The 16,597-nt window shown below is 40.8% G+C and overlaps 1 long non-coding RNA gene across 1 annotated transcript in view; it reads left to right on the forward strand.

The window, feature by feature from the left end:
* The window catches only part of LOC134344774 (uncharacterized), a 48,263-nt gene that overhangs the window by 14,428 nt on the left and 17,238 nt on the right, over positions 1–16,597 (forward strand). The window contains exon 3 of the long non-coding RNA XR_010017518.1: positions 6,890–6,991. This is a non-coding gene — a long non-coding RNA (uncharacterized LOC134344774). The remainder of the gene's footprint in view (positions 1–6,889; positions 6,992–16,597) is intronic.

Here is a 16,597-nt window from a genome sequence, read left to right on the forward strand (position 1 = left end):
TCTCTGAAGATCTATCCTGGGCCCAACATATTGATACAATTACAAAGAAGACACACCAGTGGCTATATTTCATTTCGAGTTTGAGGAGATTTGGTATGTCACCAAAGACTCGTGCAAATTTCTACAGATGCACTGTGGAGAGCATTCTAACTGGTTGCATCACTGTCTGGTATGGAGGGGGGGCACTGCTCAGGATCAGAAAAAACTGCAGATTGTTGTGAACTCAGCCTGCTGTATCATGAACACCAGCCTCCCCAGGATAGAGGATATCTTCAAAAGGCGATGCCTCAGAAAGGAGGCATCCATCATTAAGCACCCCCATTACATAGGACGTGCCTACTTCTTATTGCTATCATCAAGGAGGAGGTAGAGGAGTCTGAAGACACACACTCATCATGTCAGGCACAGCTTCTTCCCCTCCACCATTAGATTTCTGAATGGGCAATGAACCCATGTAGACTACCTCACAGATCATTTTTCTTTTTTTTGCTCTTTTTTGCACTACTTATTTAATATGTATTTTTATGCTAATTAATAGTTTTTTTTTTAAATTATAAGACCATTAGACCATAATATATAGGAGCAGAATTAAGCCATTTGGTCCATTGGATCTGCTCCACAATTTCACCATGACTGGTCTAATTTTCCTCTCAGCCCCAATCTCCAGCTTTCTCCCCATATCCCTTTATGCCCCGACCGATCAAGAATCTATCAACCTCTGCCTTAAATATTTATAAAGACTTGGCCTCCACAGCCACCTGTAGCAAAGAATTCCACTGATTCACCACTCTGTGGCTAAAGAAATTCCTCCTCATCTCTGTTCTAAAAGGATGCCCCTCCATTCTGAGGCTGTGTCCTCTGGTCTGAGAGTCTCCCACCGTACGAAACATCCTCTGCACATCCACACTATCAAGGCTTTCACTGTTTGATAGGTTTCAAATGAGGTCACCCCTCATTCTTCTGAATTCCAGTGAATACAGGCCCAGAGCCATCAAACACTTATAATGTATTGCAATGCACTGCTGCTGCAAAACAACACATCTCACAACATATGCCAGTGATGTTAAATCTGCTTCTGATTCTGATTATGTGCAGCATTTCTGGCTTTGTTTACAGAATTATTCTTGTTATGTTCCTGAGCTCCCTGAGCTTGTGGCATTTCCTGAGGATTTGACACAAGTAACTGTATAAGGATATGGTTATTGATGAGGGAAAGTTAGGAAACAATGAACTGCCCACTTACACTACATACCATGTATAAATGATGGGGCATGAGTTGTTGGGGAACTTGGATACAAAGAGGGGCATGAGATATGAAAAATCGTGCACTGACTACAATTTCAGTCATGGCTTCACCAATGGTCACCAAGTAATGTCTCCAATCAACACACTTAAAAGTTGCAGGTGAACACAGCAGGCCAGGCAGCATCTATAGGAAGAGGAACAGTCGACGTTTCGGGCCGAGACCCTTCGTCTGGACTAGCTGAAAGAAGAACTAGAGGTACAGTCGACGTTTCGGGCTGAGACCCTTCGTCTGGACAACTGAAAGAAGAGCTAGTATCTAGCTCTTCTTTCAGTTAGTCCTGATGAAGGGTCTCGGCCCAAAACGTCGACCGTACCTCTTCCTACAGATGCTGCCTGGCCTGCTGCGTTCACCTGCAACTTTTAAGTGTGTTGTTTGAAATTCCAGCATCTGCAGATTTCCTCGTGTCTGCATTTTTAAAATGTCTCCAATCATCCCTTTTGTGGGCTTAGGATGTGTAAGTGTACGTGGTCCCTTCAGTTTGTATGTGACTCTTCAGCTGTTCTCCAACTTGTCCTATATTAAGTCAGGAAAACTCTCGGTGAGTGCCAAGATGATGTAATTTTTGTGGTTGAAAAGTTGGCAGGGTGTACAATGTGTGATTGTGCTTCTGCCAGGACTAAGTGGAATGGTATGCTGATCAAATGAATGCTCGTTAAGCTCTGATAGCAGGCGGTTGATGTGGGTGTGGTGAACTGAGCAGTCTCATGCTGTGGTGCAGTTGACCAGACTCTTACATTTGAAGATGCATTCTCTAATCTTAGAGTTCTTCTGTGTCGCACTTTGTCAAAGGCCTTCTGAAAATCCAAGTACAACATCCACCGATTCTTTTGTCTAGCCTCTTGTTATTTCTTAAAAAAATTCCAACAGATTTATCAGGCAAGATTTTCTCTTAAGGAAACCATGCTGACTATGGCCTACTTTATCATGTGCCACCAAGTACTCCAAAACCACATCCTTAATAGTCGACTCCAACATCTTCCCAACCACTGAGGTCAGATCAACTAGCCTATAATTTCCTTTCACGAGGAGATCTGCAGATGCTGGAAATTCAAGCAGCCTCCAACCTGATGACATGAACATTGATTCCACTAACCTCCATTAATGCCCCTCCTCCCCTTCTTACCTATCCCTTATTTATTTATTCATTCATTCGTTCATTTATTTATTTATTATTTCCCTTTTTTTTCTTCTCTCTTTTTTCTCTCTCTATCCCTCTCACAATAGCTCCTTGCCTGCGCTCCATCTTCCTTTGGCGCTCCCCTCCCCCTTTCTTTCTTCCTAGGCTTCCCGTCCCATGATCCTCTCCCTTCTCCAGCCTTGTATCCCTTTTGCCAATCAACTTTCCAGCTCTTAGTTTCATCCCTCCCCCTCCTGTCTTCTCCTATCTTTTTGGATCTCCCCCTTTCCCTCCCACTTTCAAATCTCTTACTATCTCTTCTTTCAGTTAGTCCTGACAAAGGGTCTCGGCCCGACACATCGACTGTACTTCTTCCTATAGATGCTGCCTGGCCTGCTGCATTCCACCAGCATTTTGTGTGTATTGCTATAATTTCCTTTCTTCTGTCTCTCCCTTCTTGAAGAGTGGAGTCCTCTGGAACCATGCCAGAATGTATTTATTCTTGAAAGATCATTACTAATGCCTCTACAGTCTCTTCAGCTACCTCTTTCAGAACCCCAAAGTGTAGCCCATCTGGTCTAGATGATTTATCTACCTTCAGACCTTTCAGTTTCCCAAGCATCTTCTCCCTAGTAATGGCAACTTCACACACTTATGACTGCTGACACTCTTGAACTTCTAGCATACTGCTAGTGTCTTCCACAGTGAAGCCTGATAAAAAATCCTTATTCAGTTCATCTGCCGTTTCCTTGTCCCCCATTAATACTACTGCAGCACCATTTTCCAGTGGTCTGATATCTACTCTCGCTTCTCTTTTACACTTCATATAAATGAAGACACTTTTGGTATCTTCTTTAATATTATTGGCTAGCTTACTTCATATTCCTTCTTTTCCTTCTTTATAAAGTTTTTGGTTGCTTTCTGCTGGTTTTTAAAAGCTTCCCTATCCTCTACCTTCCCACTTATTTTTGCTCTATTCTATACCCTCTCTTTGGCTTTTATGTTGGCCTTGACTTCTCTTGTCAGCCATGGTTGTTTCTTCTTCTTCGGGTTTTGCATCTTCTGAATTTCTCACAGAAATTCTAGCAATTGCTGCTCTGCCATCATCATTGCTATTGTTCCCTTCCAATTAATTTTGGCCAGCTCCTCTCTCATGTCTCTGTAATTCCCTTTAGTCAATTACAATAATGATACATCTGACTTTAGCTTCTCCTCAAATTGCTGGGTGAGCTCTATCATATTAAGATCACTCATCCCTAAGGGTCCCTTTACCTTAAGCTCTCTGATCAATTCTGGTTCATTGCACAATACCCAATCCATAATAGCTGAGCCCCTAGGGAACTCAACCATGAGCCGCTCTAAAAAGCCATTTCATAGGCATTCTACAAACTCTCCCTCTTGGAATCCAGCACTTTCTTTTCTAGTTTGGGTTTTTTTTAGTTTTTCTTCCGTTTATCTTTTACCATGTTCAATTATATTTAGAGTTGGGGAGATCTAACATACTTGTACTATCAGCAATTTTATATTTGCAGATGATAGCTATTAACAATGTAATCCCATTCTCTGTTTATCAATATTATTGTTACGTTTATAATTTTGAAAATTAATAAAAAGACTGGAAAAAAGAAAAAGAAAAGGGATACAGAACTAACCTGATTTTCCCAATTAATCTGCATATTGAAATCCCACATAATTATCATAGCATTATCCTTTTGACATGCATTTTCTATCTCCCCTTCTAATTTGTAGACCACATCTGTTTGCAAGTCTGTATATAACTCCCATCAGGGTCTTTTTACCCTTGCAGTTTCTTGGCTCTAGCCACAATGTTTCTACACCTTCCAATCCTATGTCACCTCTTTCCAAAGATCTGATTTCATTTTTTACCAACAGACCCACCCCAGCCGACTTGGCTACCTTCCTGTCCTTTCCATACAATGTGCATCATTGGATGTTAAGCTCCCAAATGTAATCTTCACTGAAAGCCACAATTCAGTGATCTCCACAGTATCATACATGCCAATCTGTAACTGTGCTACAAGTTCATCCATCTTACTCTGTATAATGCATGTATTTCAAATATAACACCTGCAGTCCTGTATTCATCACCCTTTTCAGTTTTTCTCCTTTCACATTGCAATTCATCCCATTCACTGCAATTTTCTCTATCATCAGCGTCTCTTTGCTAGCAGTCTCACTACACACTACCTCTGTTTGGAAACCAACTACCCCTTGCTCAGCTCTATTACTCTCGTTCTCACCACCCTGCCAAATTATTTAAACCACCCCTTCCTACCCCCCAAACATCTCTAGCAATTCTGGCCACAAGGAAATTGGTCCTCCGCCGGTTCAGGTGTAAGCCACACCCTTTTGTACAGGCCATTAAAAGCTTCTAAACACCAAGGATGGTAGAATTCACCACCAATGAAATGATTAAAATAGTAAATTTTGAACAATGAAGGGAACACCATTGACGTGAAGATGAATCTACATCTACCTGGTGCCTATTCATTTCTAGTGAAGGTCTCAAATTGTTTTCATATGAAATTGATTATTTTTTAAAATCTTCTTTTGGTATATAAGAAAACAAAAGTCTATTTTTATATTATACAAGTTAAAACCTCATACAATGCATACCGATAAATCACTGCCATGATTGGGTTGAAGGAATGAAGTTTGGGTAGCATTGCAAGAGAACTCCATATTCTTTAAATTTGATCACATTATTTTCAGCACCATTTGAACAGAAGGGAAGACTTCAATTTAACAATTAATCAAAGGATGGTACGAATGATATTTATCTTTATCAGTTGCACAAATCAATGACAACAAATTACTGTCTTCTTTCACAAAACCTCCTGGTTTTCTTTTCCATTGACTTCGTTCAGGAGCAGGGGTTCCCAACTTTTATTTAATGCCATGTACCAATATCATAAAGCAAGGGTCCACGGACCCCAGGTTGGGAACCCCTGTTTTGGGGGGACGTGTCTAAATTGACAGTTTTAATCTTGGGAATTGAATGGGTTTCTTTTGGCCTGGTTCCTATCCATCAACTGTAGAACAGAATTGAATTGAGTGGAAAGCATGAAGGGACCCCACCCAACTTCTTCCATTTAAATTAGAAGAAATACAAATTAGGCATGACTAGTTTTCAAATCAACTGTGATTAGGTGCAATTAAATACAGGTCCAGGATGTTTACCCTATAATCTTGTGATCTGAACACAGGACTTCCACCAACCGGGCCTGTTGACAGAAAAACAAGGAATGATCCTTTTAGATCAGCCCAATTGAACTTTACACAGGTCTGAATGAAAATTTAAATTTTATCTGTGTCTTATCTTTTAAGCAAATGTTACATACAGTGCTTGGTGTTGAATGCTCCCCACAAGTACATTACTCATCAATCTAGATAAAAATAGATCTGCTTGTTAATCAGAGAAGTAATATGTTTTTATGCCAGACTTTGGGGAAATCATCTATAAACTGTCAAGCTGTAGATGTCAGGATTTATTTTGGTGAAAGGATGTATACAGGCTTTATTAGGCAAATTTTTGATCTGATTGCTGAATACCATAACTTAACCTGATTGCTGATGTTTAGGTTTTGCACTGACTTCATGATCAGATGCTGACTGTGTCACTTCACTGACAGGGTGGAGCATTCCTGAAGCGGTGGCGGCTGTAGACACTGTGGGTGAGGGCGCACAGCTTCTTAGTCCTACTGGAGGAGGTCCAGTGGTTACAGTGAGGAAAGGATTACAACCTGCCTTTTTATTGCTCCTGACCCTCATCTTCCAGCAACTGGTGCTGATCTCCCCAGTCTCAACACCTCTTCAGATTCCTTATCCAATACTTAAAAGCTAATGACAAAACATTTTATAGTCAAATATTTTTCTGTTTTGTTTCCTATAAGGTGTTAAGTATGGTGATGTAATGCAGCAGTTAATTTTTACATGTCTACTGAGAATTTCCAGAATATATCCTGATTCACATCAACAATAATGAACCCTTAACTATCAGGCTCTTGAACCAGAGAAGATAACTTCACTCAACTTCACTTGCCCCATCATTGAACTGTTCCTAAGATCCATGAACTTACTTTCAAGGACTCTTCATCTCATGTTCTCAATATTTATTGCTTATTTATTAATTGTAATTGTTTCTCTTTTCTTTGTATTTGCGCAGGTTGTTGTCTTGTGCACATTGGTTGTTTGTCCATCCTGTTGGGTGTGGTCTTTCATTGATTCTATTATGCTTCTTGGATTTACTAGTATGCCCATAAGAAAATGAATCTCAGGATTGTTTACGGTGACATTTATATACTTTGATAATAAGTTTACTTTGAACTTTGAAGAACTGAATATAATTATTATGCTTTATAACTCCAGAAACTAATCAAAAGAAAAACCCTGAGATGCGTGTCAACTTCATTTTTACTTATTTTTTTCTCCTGTTGTATTTGCAGTTTGTTGTCTTTTGCACATCGGCATCAGATGTGATCTGGTGGTATCAGAAACGATCTGGCTAGCGTGGATTGGGACAGGCTGTTTTCTGGCAAAGGTATTTGGTAAGTGGGAGGCCTTCAAAAGTGAAATTTCGAGAGTGGATGTGCCTGTCAGAATAAAAGGTAAAGGTAAAAGTGTAGGGAACCTTGGTTTTCAAGAGATGTTGAGGCCCTGGTTAAGAAAAAAGAAGAGGTACATAGCAGGTATAAGCAAGTAGGAACAAATGAGGTGCTTATGGAGTACAGGAAATGCAAGAGATCACTTAAGAAAGAAATCAGGAGGTTGCTAAAAGAAGGCATGAAGTTACCCTAGGGTGAAAGAGAATCCTAAGGGAATTTACAGATATATTAAGAGCAAAAGAATTGCTAGGTACAAAATTGGTCCTCTGAAAGATCAAAATGTGTAGCCAAAACAGATAGGGGAAGATGTTAAATAATTTGTTTGCAACTGTATTTATTTGGGATTCAGACACAAAGTCTACAGAAGTGAGGCAAAGTGGCATCGACTTCATGGACCATATACTGACTACAGAGGGTGGAGGTGTTTGCTGTACTGGGGCAAATCAGGATGGATAAATCCCCAGGGCTGACAAGATGTTCTCTGGGACCCTACAGGAGGCAAGTACAGAAACTGCCAGGGCCCTAGTAGGAATATTTAAATCATCCTTCATGGGAGGTACCAAAGAGTTGGAGGATAGCCAATGTTGTTCTGCTGTTTAGGAGAGACTCTAAGCAAGCTAGGAAATTATGGGCCAGTGAATCTGACATCAGTAGTGGAAATGTTATTGGAAGGTTATCTAAGGGACCAGATACTTGTCTTTAGTCCTCAGCTGCTTCAATCCAAAATCAATGTACCTCCCTGCTCCCAAATTTATGCTATCTCTCTTCCATTCTCTCTCTGTTTCTCTTTTATGTTTATTATGATAGAGAGGAGAGCCATCAAGTCCATGCCAGCTCCCAGCAAAGTAGTCCCATCACTCCCAACCCTTCTCAAATTTCCCTTTACACCCCATAACTTATTTTCTTGTCCATGCTGATCTCTAGGAGTTATTTACAGTTCTCAATTAACCTGAAAACAGAAGAGAACACAGATGCTAAAATCTGCAACAACAACAACAAAAGAATGCTTGAAGAACTCAGAAGGTCAGGTAGCACCCATGAAGACAAGAGGTGTAAGTCAACATTTCAGGTCAAGACCTTACATGAGGATTGAGAGGGAAGAGGAAAGATTGCCAGTACATACCAGTGTGAGGGAGGTGGGTAATCCGAGGAACCGGATGGGGAAGGAATGATGTGTAGATGGAATTAGGTGAGGAGTGGGGTTGGTTAGGATGGTGAGGTGAACAAAGGAAAAAGAAAACTAGGAGAATGGATTAGTGTGTGTGGTTATCCAACACTGGAAATTTCAAAGTTCTTAACATTGCTACTCAAGCAAAAGTACAGATGTTGGCCTTCCCTTTTGCATTTGGTCCCTTCATTAGTTTTGCTTTATGACCTTGTTGCATCTTCCATGGGACCTCAATAACAGTGAGTGATCATCTTTGTCACTTTTCTTGTGATGGCAAGACCCTGTAGGACATGTTTACGGCCATCCAGAAGAAAGGAGTTGAAGTTGGTACACTCCATCAGAATGCCAAGAGTGGTTTGGCATGGCATCCAAGATAGAGTTGGTGCCCTCTCTGCAGAAGACAAGCCTTATTGTGTTTGACTGCAGACTGCTGCAACATTCATGGACTCAGGGTCTTGGAATATATTATTTTCTCGTGTGGTTGTATTTTACTGATATCTTGCATGTGCTTGCTATCTTATATGTGTTATGTGCACCTTGTGCTGTGTGTGACTGTTGGTACTCTGTTTTGCACCTTAGTCCAGAGTAATGGTATTTCATTGGGCTGTACTCATAGGTATTCATGTATGGTTGAATGATTATTAAACTAGAATTTGAATGATATCATCCACCATCCGGAAAAAAATCAACCTGTTCCATATAAAGGGTTGAGCCTATTTGTATCTATCAAGCTTGCCAGGGTATTTATTATCTCCAGCACCTATCATCGACACAGTTCTACGTGGTTGCCACTTTCAATGAATTATGGATCTGTATTCCCAGATTCCTCTGTTCTAGCATACTCCTCAGTGCCCCACCATTCACCATGTAAATCCTACCCTGGTTTGTCCTCTCAAAATGCAAAGCCTCACACTTGTCTGTATTAAGATTCCATCTGCCATTTTCCAGCGCATTTTCCCAGCTGTTCCAGTTCCCAACACAAGATTTAATAGCCTACCTCGCTGTCCACTATGCTTCCAATCTTGGTATTATCCAAAAATTTGCTGATGCAGTTTACCACATTATCTTCTAGATCATTGATTAATTGACAAAGATCAATGGAATCAGCAGAGATCCCTGCAGCACACTGCTAGTCACAGGCCTCCAGCCAAAGAGGATGGTTGCCACTCATCTATTACCACTCTCTAGCTTCTCCCACAAAGCCAATGTCAAATCCAATTACTACTCATCCTGAATGCCAAGTTACTTAACCTTCTTGAGCAACCTCCTATGTGGGACCTTGTCAAAGGCCTTGCCAAAATTCATGTAGACAATATTCACTGACTTTCTTTCATCGACTTTCCTAGTAACTTCCTCAAAAACTGTATAAGATTTGTGTTTCCTTCTTCCTTAACAATGTTTTATTCATGGAACATTCACCATAGTTTTGTGTTCATTCGAGTCCTTGAGCCTGCTCAGCCAGTTAGTAAGATCTTGACTGATCAGATTGAAACCATGTCCAAAATCCCACTAATTTGCAGTAGCCTTTCATTCCCTATCAACAATACCTCCTTTCTGCTTTAAAAATACTTGAAGATTCTGCTTCCACTATCCTTTGAGGAAGAGAGTTCCAAAGACACTTGAGCTCCGTGAAAAATGTCTTGTCTCTTCTGTCTTAAATGGCCAGCCCTAATGACATCACTAGATTCTCTCCACATGCATCATTTCAAGGACTTTTTCAGGATCTTATATTTTTCAGTCATCATCTCTTACTCATCTAAATTCATTCTAACCTGTCCAACCTTTCCTCATAAGACAACCTGCCCATTCCAGATATCAGATGAGAAGAGCTACTCAGAATTGCTTTTGTAGTATTTACAACATTCTTCAAATAAGGAGCCAAATATTGTACACAATACTTAAGGTACATTCTCAGTAATTTCATTAATAACTGAAGTATAACCTCCCTACTGTTGAATACAAATAATAGCAATAAACAATAACATTCTGTTGACTTCCTGGGTTATTTGCTCTATCTGCATATTTCCCTTAGACAAATAATGCACTAGCACCCCTAGAGTATTCTGCATCTCAGAGCTTTTCAATCATCGCTATTGTATAACATGCTTGCTTTTACACTTTTCCCGCCAAAATTGACAATTTCAGATTCACCTACAGTACATTATATCTTAATTGTCAAATCTTTGCCATTTCACTTGGCCTATCAGTATCCATCAATACCTTTTTTTATGTCTTCTTCACAGTATACTTTCCTATGTCTCTTTGGAAATTATCAGTAAATGTTTTAGACTTTCCCAGAAACTCCGACTGTAGGTTTGATATCATAAAACAATGATGACTGCCAAACAAGGAAGATAAAGAAGCTTTGCTTTACAACATTCAGTTTGGTACCCTTCCAATTATTGCCTTTTGATTTGATTCAAGTGAAGAACTTGTTTCAAGTGAAGAACTTGTTTCAATAAATCTTTATTGTTCAATAAAAAAAGTAAATAAGAAAGGCATATTAGGAAATTTCATCAGCCAGAAATATCATCAAACACCCAAGTTGTTTACAGACACACCACAAATCAAAGCTTAGTGAAACTAAAAGAATCAACAACGAGACTCCTGAGGCAAACGTATCATATCCCTGAGTCAGAAGTTTTTAACACTTCATATCAGATTTGACCAGATACCGAGATTAAGCATTCACTAATGTTCTGAAGCTCGGATATGATGAGTGAGATATTAAGAACAACAATTAACTGTAAGCTAAAGCAAAGGTTATTTTAATGCCTCTAATTGTGCAATAAAACTTATTACTTTACTTTGCTAAATTATAGCTATAGCAATTAGAATTATTTATTTGTGAATAAAAATATTTATTGAAGAAATGTTTAATATTTGGACATCTAAATCTTCCATTTAAATTCAAAAGCTTGTCTAAAAATTGTGCATTTTATTTATAATAGCTATTGATATTTAAATTTAAGTTAAAAATTTTTTTCATTCAATCTTGGCAGCACAACTACATTAAAGTCACATCAGTTGAACATATAAGTCTCAATATTTCTAATAGTTCAGAATACAATTAGATAAAGGTTGCATATAGTCAGAAGATGTCAGAAGAAATTGTGGTGTCACTGTAAACATCCAAGCTGCACTGTTGATCTTAAGGTGCTTTGCTTGGTTTGATTGAGTGAAAACTCTCATTAACAAGATATGAAACAACTGCTGCTGGAAATAGAAGTCATATAATCTTGCTTTTGTGAAATCATCATACCTAGTATAATATGGACTTCAGTCAAGGCCGCTGGCAAAGTGCTGGTTAAGAAAGAGTGAAACACGAATAGTACAAGTAATTCAGCCCATGACTATTTTAGTCATTATTATGAGTTATTAATTTATTATTGTTTGAGATGCAATTTTTTAAAATACATTGTTCAATCATAGTCTCATTCTAAAGCATTTTTAAAATGTTGCCTGAGTTGGATTATCACTTTAATTCACATAAAAACAAAACCAGGAGAAAAAGGCACCCACACGAAAATCTAATAGGCTAACCGATAGTAGGTGTTTTTGTCAAGCAATTTAAAATAAATGGCCTTGTGTCTGACTCCTACCCACATAACTGCCAAAGTGTTGTTAATTATTAGGCATGTTGAGACAATTTGGATAAACATCTCTGCTCCCCTGATGAATATTCTCAAAGGGTTAATCCAGTTAGCCCTAGTGACAGAGGTTGTTTATAGTGATGGTCTGAGCTCATCTGTCATGCTGGAATGATTGGCAGCAGAAATTGGTCTGGACAGTTGTGGCAGAGTGAGTGGGCAGGGAGGAAATCTCCGCAGATGGGCACCCTTGCTGAGGCGAGGAGCCAGAAAGCAGGTAGCAGTCAAAGAAATGTGAATGTGTGACAGTTTGATGGTCCCTGCTGGGGCGGTGAGTGACGGCATGAAAGATCTCCCAGAGACAGGGAATGAAATAATTAATTTAATCTGAACTGTCACTGTAGTTTTCATGTTACTTGCTATTTACATTTTAATTCATTAGTAAATGGACACACCCACACACACTGAATAATGCATGGCGGCTAATCCAAGAGTTGCAGGGCATTTTGGGCAAATCTGACAACATTTTCTTTTCAATCCCTTTTTCCAAGAACCTCTGCTGGTAATGAAACCTCACTTTTATTGTTTAGAACTGCTATAAAAAGTATTCCATCTAAGAAGAAAACACACAAGTGCTGAAGAAACTCAGGCTAGTCTATGGAGAGGAATAATCAGTCAATGTTTTGGGCCAAAGCCCGTCTTCAGGAGTGGAAATAAAGAATGAATAAACCAAAAAAGCATTTTCTCAATGTACCAATTTATTTGAAACACTTTCCTCCCAGACGTTATTCATTTGGCAAAACAATTTAGGCAGCAAGTGTGATAAGTAAAAGTTAAGTCATCTTTGATATTCCTTAGCATGTTCTCCTTTTACGAGAAATAGCAGATGAGGTTGTGAATTTTTGACTGAAGTTCCTCTATGCAAGAGGAATTTAAGCAGGCATACCATTTGCTCCTGAGGTTTTGGTGTTTCTTCATTGAAATATGAAATATTTACATAGAACAATACAGAAAAGGACAAGCCTTATGAACCTTAGGCCTCTGTGTCAAGTCAAACTAGTGTTTCTGGAAAGTATTGGGAGCTAGAGGCAAAAGAAAATAAAATTTAAAAGTAATAGGAAGAATCCACTGATAGACCGGATGGAACCCACTGCCTGAGTGCTGCTTCTGCCCGGAACATTGGGGGGACCCAGCAGCATCACAGCAGCAGTCCGGGAGAAGCACTGGAATCTGCGATAAGATGCTGAACTTTAAATAATTTTAGAGACTGTTTCATGGAAGAGAGCACTACTGTCACTGCGTTTTGGGTTAGCACTAGTTTCACGTCACGGGGATCATCGCGTGCAGGTGCTTCTGGGAAATGGCACGAGGTTGAACAAGAGCTCGGGAACCTTCCGGAGGGTCGCCTGGTTTGAAAATATAACGGTCTATTAGGGAGCGGAGAAGTGCAGGTCAAATCCATCTACAAAGTCCGGAGAGGTAGCCAGTTTTTCACCTAATAGCTTATGACTTATGACTAATGGCTTATGACTAGTGTCTAGTGTCTTATGACTAGTGACTAATGACTAGTGTCTAATGTCTAATGGTTAATGGAACTAATGGAACTATCAAACTGCCGCATTTGTGAAAAATAAAAGGAGGAAAAAGGAAAAGTTGTTTGGTCATTGAGTGGAATCTAGTTAAAAAACCTTTGGGTAAATGCATTCAATCCCTTTCAAGTGGGGAAAGCTGCACATGTTCGAAGAACAAAAAGAAATCTGACTTGACAGTGAGAAAACTGGTTGACGGGGTAACTGGAGGACCAGGAAACAGAAATCTGGGAGCTTTGAGCTGAAACAGCAGGAGCAATAACCTGGAATCCTGTAAAAGGAAGAAAATCAAGTTAAGATAAAACAACATCAAAGCATCACTAAAAAGTTGTACTTACATTCTCACCTGTGAACAGCCTGCAGAGGAAATCAAACATGGCTGGACAAGCTATTGGGAAATCAGTTGAGCAATTCAAGGTAGAGCGAACAACAGCAAAAAGATTATTTTCCTGTCTGGTCAACAGTATTACCAGGACCTATGAAGACATGTCTGAAGAGGAGCTCAGAGTCAGTTTCAATAAACTCACAACAGAAGCCGAGAAAGCCACGGAAGCCGGTGATGATGTGGAGGCCGGATTCATTGCAGAACTGGAGGTGGAGCTGAACACAGAGGAAGTAGCTGTGTTGACTGAACAGCAAAAAGCCGACCTGGCAAAGACAGCAAATGAGTGTGAGTTGAAACTAAAGAAGGTCAGAAGCCTAATCCAGGAGACTCTTTGGACCAACTTTGGAAATGTTAAATTGTTCACAGCACTACAGCAGCAGAGGATGAATGTAAAAACGTCACTGCTGTACAACCCGATGGCAACCAGGAGGCGTATGACTTCGTGCTTAACCACCCGCAAGGACTGGTAAAGACAACGAAGGAGGTGCATGGTCGGGGGAAACGATGGATCCCACCAGGGGATCAGAAGGACCTTCAGAGTCACCTAAAGGGGCTCGAACTCCACATCCCTGTTGGTTTCCAAGAAGGCCCACTTCATACAGGCAAGGAGAAAGGAGAATGCTGAAAGACTAACATCGACGGCGTTGGGCTTTTCCTCCAATTTTCTCACGCCAGCCATCAGACTGAAACCAACGGCCCTTCCCAAGTTTACTGGCAGCAAACGTGATTTTCACAGGTGGAGAAAGGACTGGGAAGCACTCCAGAGGCAGGGAGAGCCGACCGGTTCAAGAGAGGTGAAAAAGGTTCAACTACTGGACAGTCTTGACGACAAAATCAGAAGATACCTTCGCCTCACTACTTATAACACTGCAGATGACATCTTCCGTGTTCTAGAAAACCGCTGTGGAAATCAAACGTGCATCGCTATTGAAATAGTGGAAGAGTTACAGAAAATGTCAGCTGTCAGAAATCATCAGTCACAGAAAATAGTGGAATTAATTCAAGCTGTGGAGAAGGTACTTCAAGACTTGAGTGACCTTGGAGACTCGAGTACTATCAAAAATCCGCTGGTGACAAAATCAGTTGAAAGTAAACTTCCAGAAACTCTCAAAAAGGAATAGCTGGTCTATGTCACTGACAGGAAAAGTGCTGAGACACCAGATAATCAGTTTGACAGTCTCTTGGAATTCCTTAAAGGGCAAGAGAGCATATATGAGCAGCTCGAGCAACTAAGGGAGGAAGAGCCAAGTGGAAGAGAAACCAGGGCTGAGCCAAGACATGCCAGAACCAAGTCTACCAAGTCAGGCGACGACCATGCAGGGTATGTAGTCTGCGGTGATGGAAAGCACAAAAGGAAGCTCTGCTTTTGCAAACAGTTTCGAGTGCTAAAGCTACCAGAGAAAAAGGCTGCAGTAAGAAAGTTGGGGGCATGCAAGAGGTGTCTCGAGGTTCATGATGACAGTTCATACTGCAAACCCGCCTATCTGTGTAAAAACCAAGACTGCAAGAATGAGCATCATTACAATCTGTGCCCCAATGCTGAAATAAAGAAAAGCAGTGCAGGTCTGAAAAAGAGCAGATTTGGTCCAGGGGAAGATAAAGGCAGGAAGAAATATACAGAGGATCAAGAGGAGTTCTTCAGCAAACTTTCACAAGAATTGGCCAAACAATGTCGCGATGTATTTTCAAACACTGCATCCAGAGCCTTCAGCACTGTGAAAGGTAAACCGGGCCTTCTGGTGGAAAGTGGATTGCAAGAGCTGCCAGTGATTATGATGCTTCTCGAGGTCACAGCTAAAGCTGGACAAAAAATCGGGATGTTAATTGAATTGGCTTCAGACACCAATTATTACCCACAAGGCTGCAAGAAGTGAGGAAATCACTCTCGTTGTCCATGGAGTTGGGGGGATGAAGATTCAGGTGGAGACAAAGTGGTACCTTCTAAAAATCAGAGTAAGCACTCCCAAGGGCACTCTCAAATCACACCAATTGGTTTGTTGGGCTAGACAGCATTGCAAATGTCCACAAATATGTGACACCGAAGCAACTGCAGAAGTTCTTCCCAGACATACCGCTTGATGAACTTGCGAGACCCAGAGAAATAAATTTACTCATAAGCCATAGAGAAGGTCAGCTAGCGCCTCAGAGAACCAGAGCTGTTGGAGATCTCGTGCTGTGGGACGGACCACAGGGGAAGACGGTCGGAGGAACACATCCTGATCTCTTTGAGGAGCTGTCTGTGTCGGCCCACATGTCCAAGACACATTTTGCAAGGTCAATGAGAGCGGCTGCTGTAAGTACGAGGAGCTCACTAGCAGAGTCCCAGAGCAACTTCCACCAAACAAACAGGATGGCATCAAGCTCCAGGACTCAGGTACTTCAAGCACCGACCAGAACTTCCTAGAGTGGTGGACGTGGGATAGTATTGGTGCAGCATGGCGAGCCAAAATGTGGGGGTTGCCACTGCGGAAACTGCCAGCCGGGCGGCAAAGGAATGACCCTTGCTGAGGAGAGGGAACTTGAAGTTGTAAGAAGAGGCCTCACCTATGTCACAGGTGACCGCCACTGCAAGGATCCACATTGGCATGCCAGATATCCTTGGTTAGAAGATCCAGCTTCCTTGCCAAACTATAAAAGAACAGTCGAGGCTACATTTCTCAGGACAGAAAAGCAACTAGCCAAAGAACCCGAGTGGAGAGCTGCCTATGCTGCTCAAGTACATGACATGGTCGATCGAAGGGCTGCAATGAAATTGTCCAAAGACATGGTCATCAACTGGAATGGGTCAGTCTGGTATGTGAGTCACCTTATCGCTCC

This window comes from Mobula hypostoma, chromosome 4 (assembly GCF_963921235.1).
Source record: "Mobula hypostoma chromosome 4, sMobHyp1.1, whole genome shotgun sequence".
NCBI classification, from domain to species: domain Eukaryota; kingdom Metazoa; phylum Chordata; class Chondrichthyes; order Myliobatiformes; family Myliobatidae; genus Mobula; species Mobula hypostoma.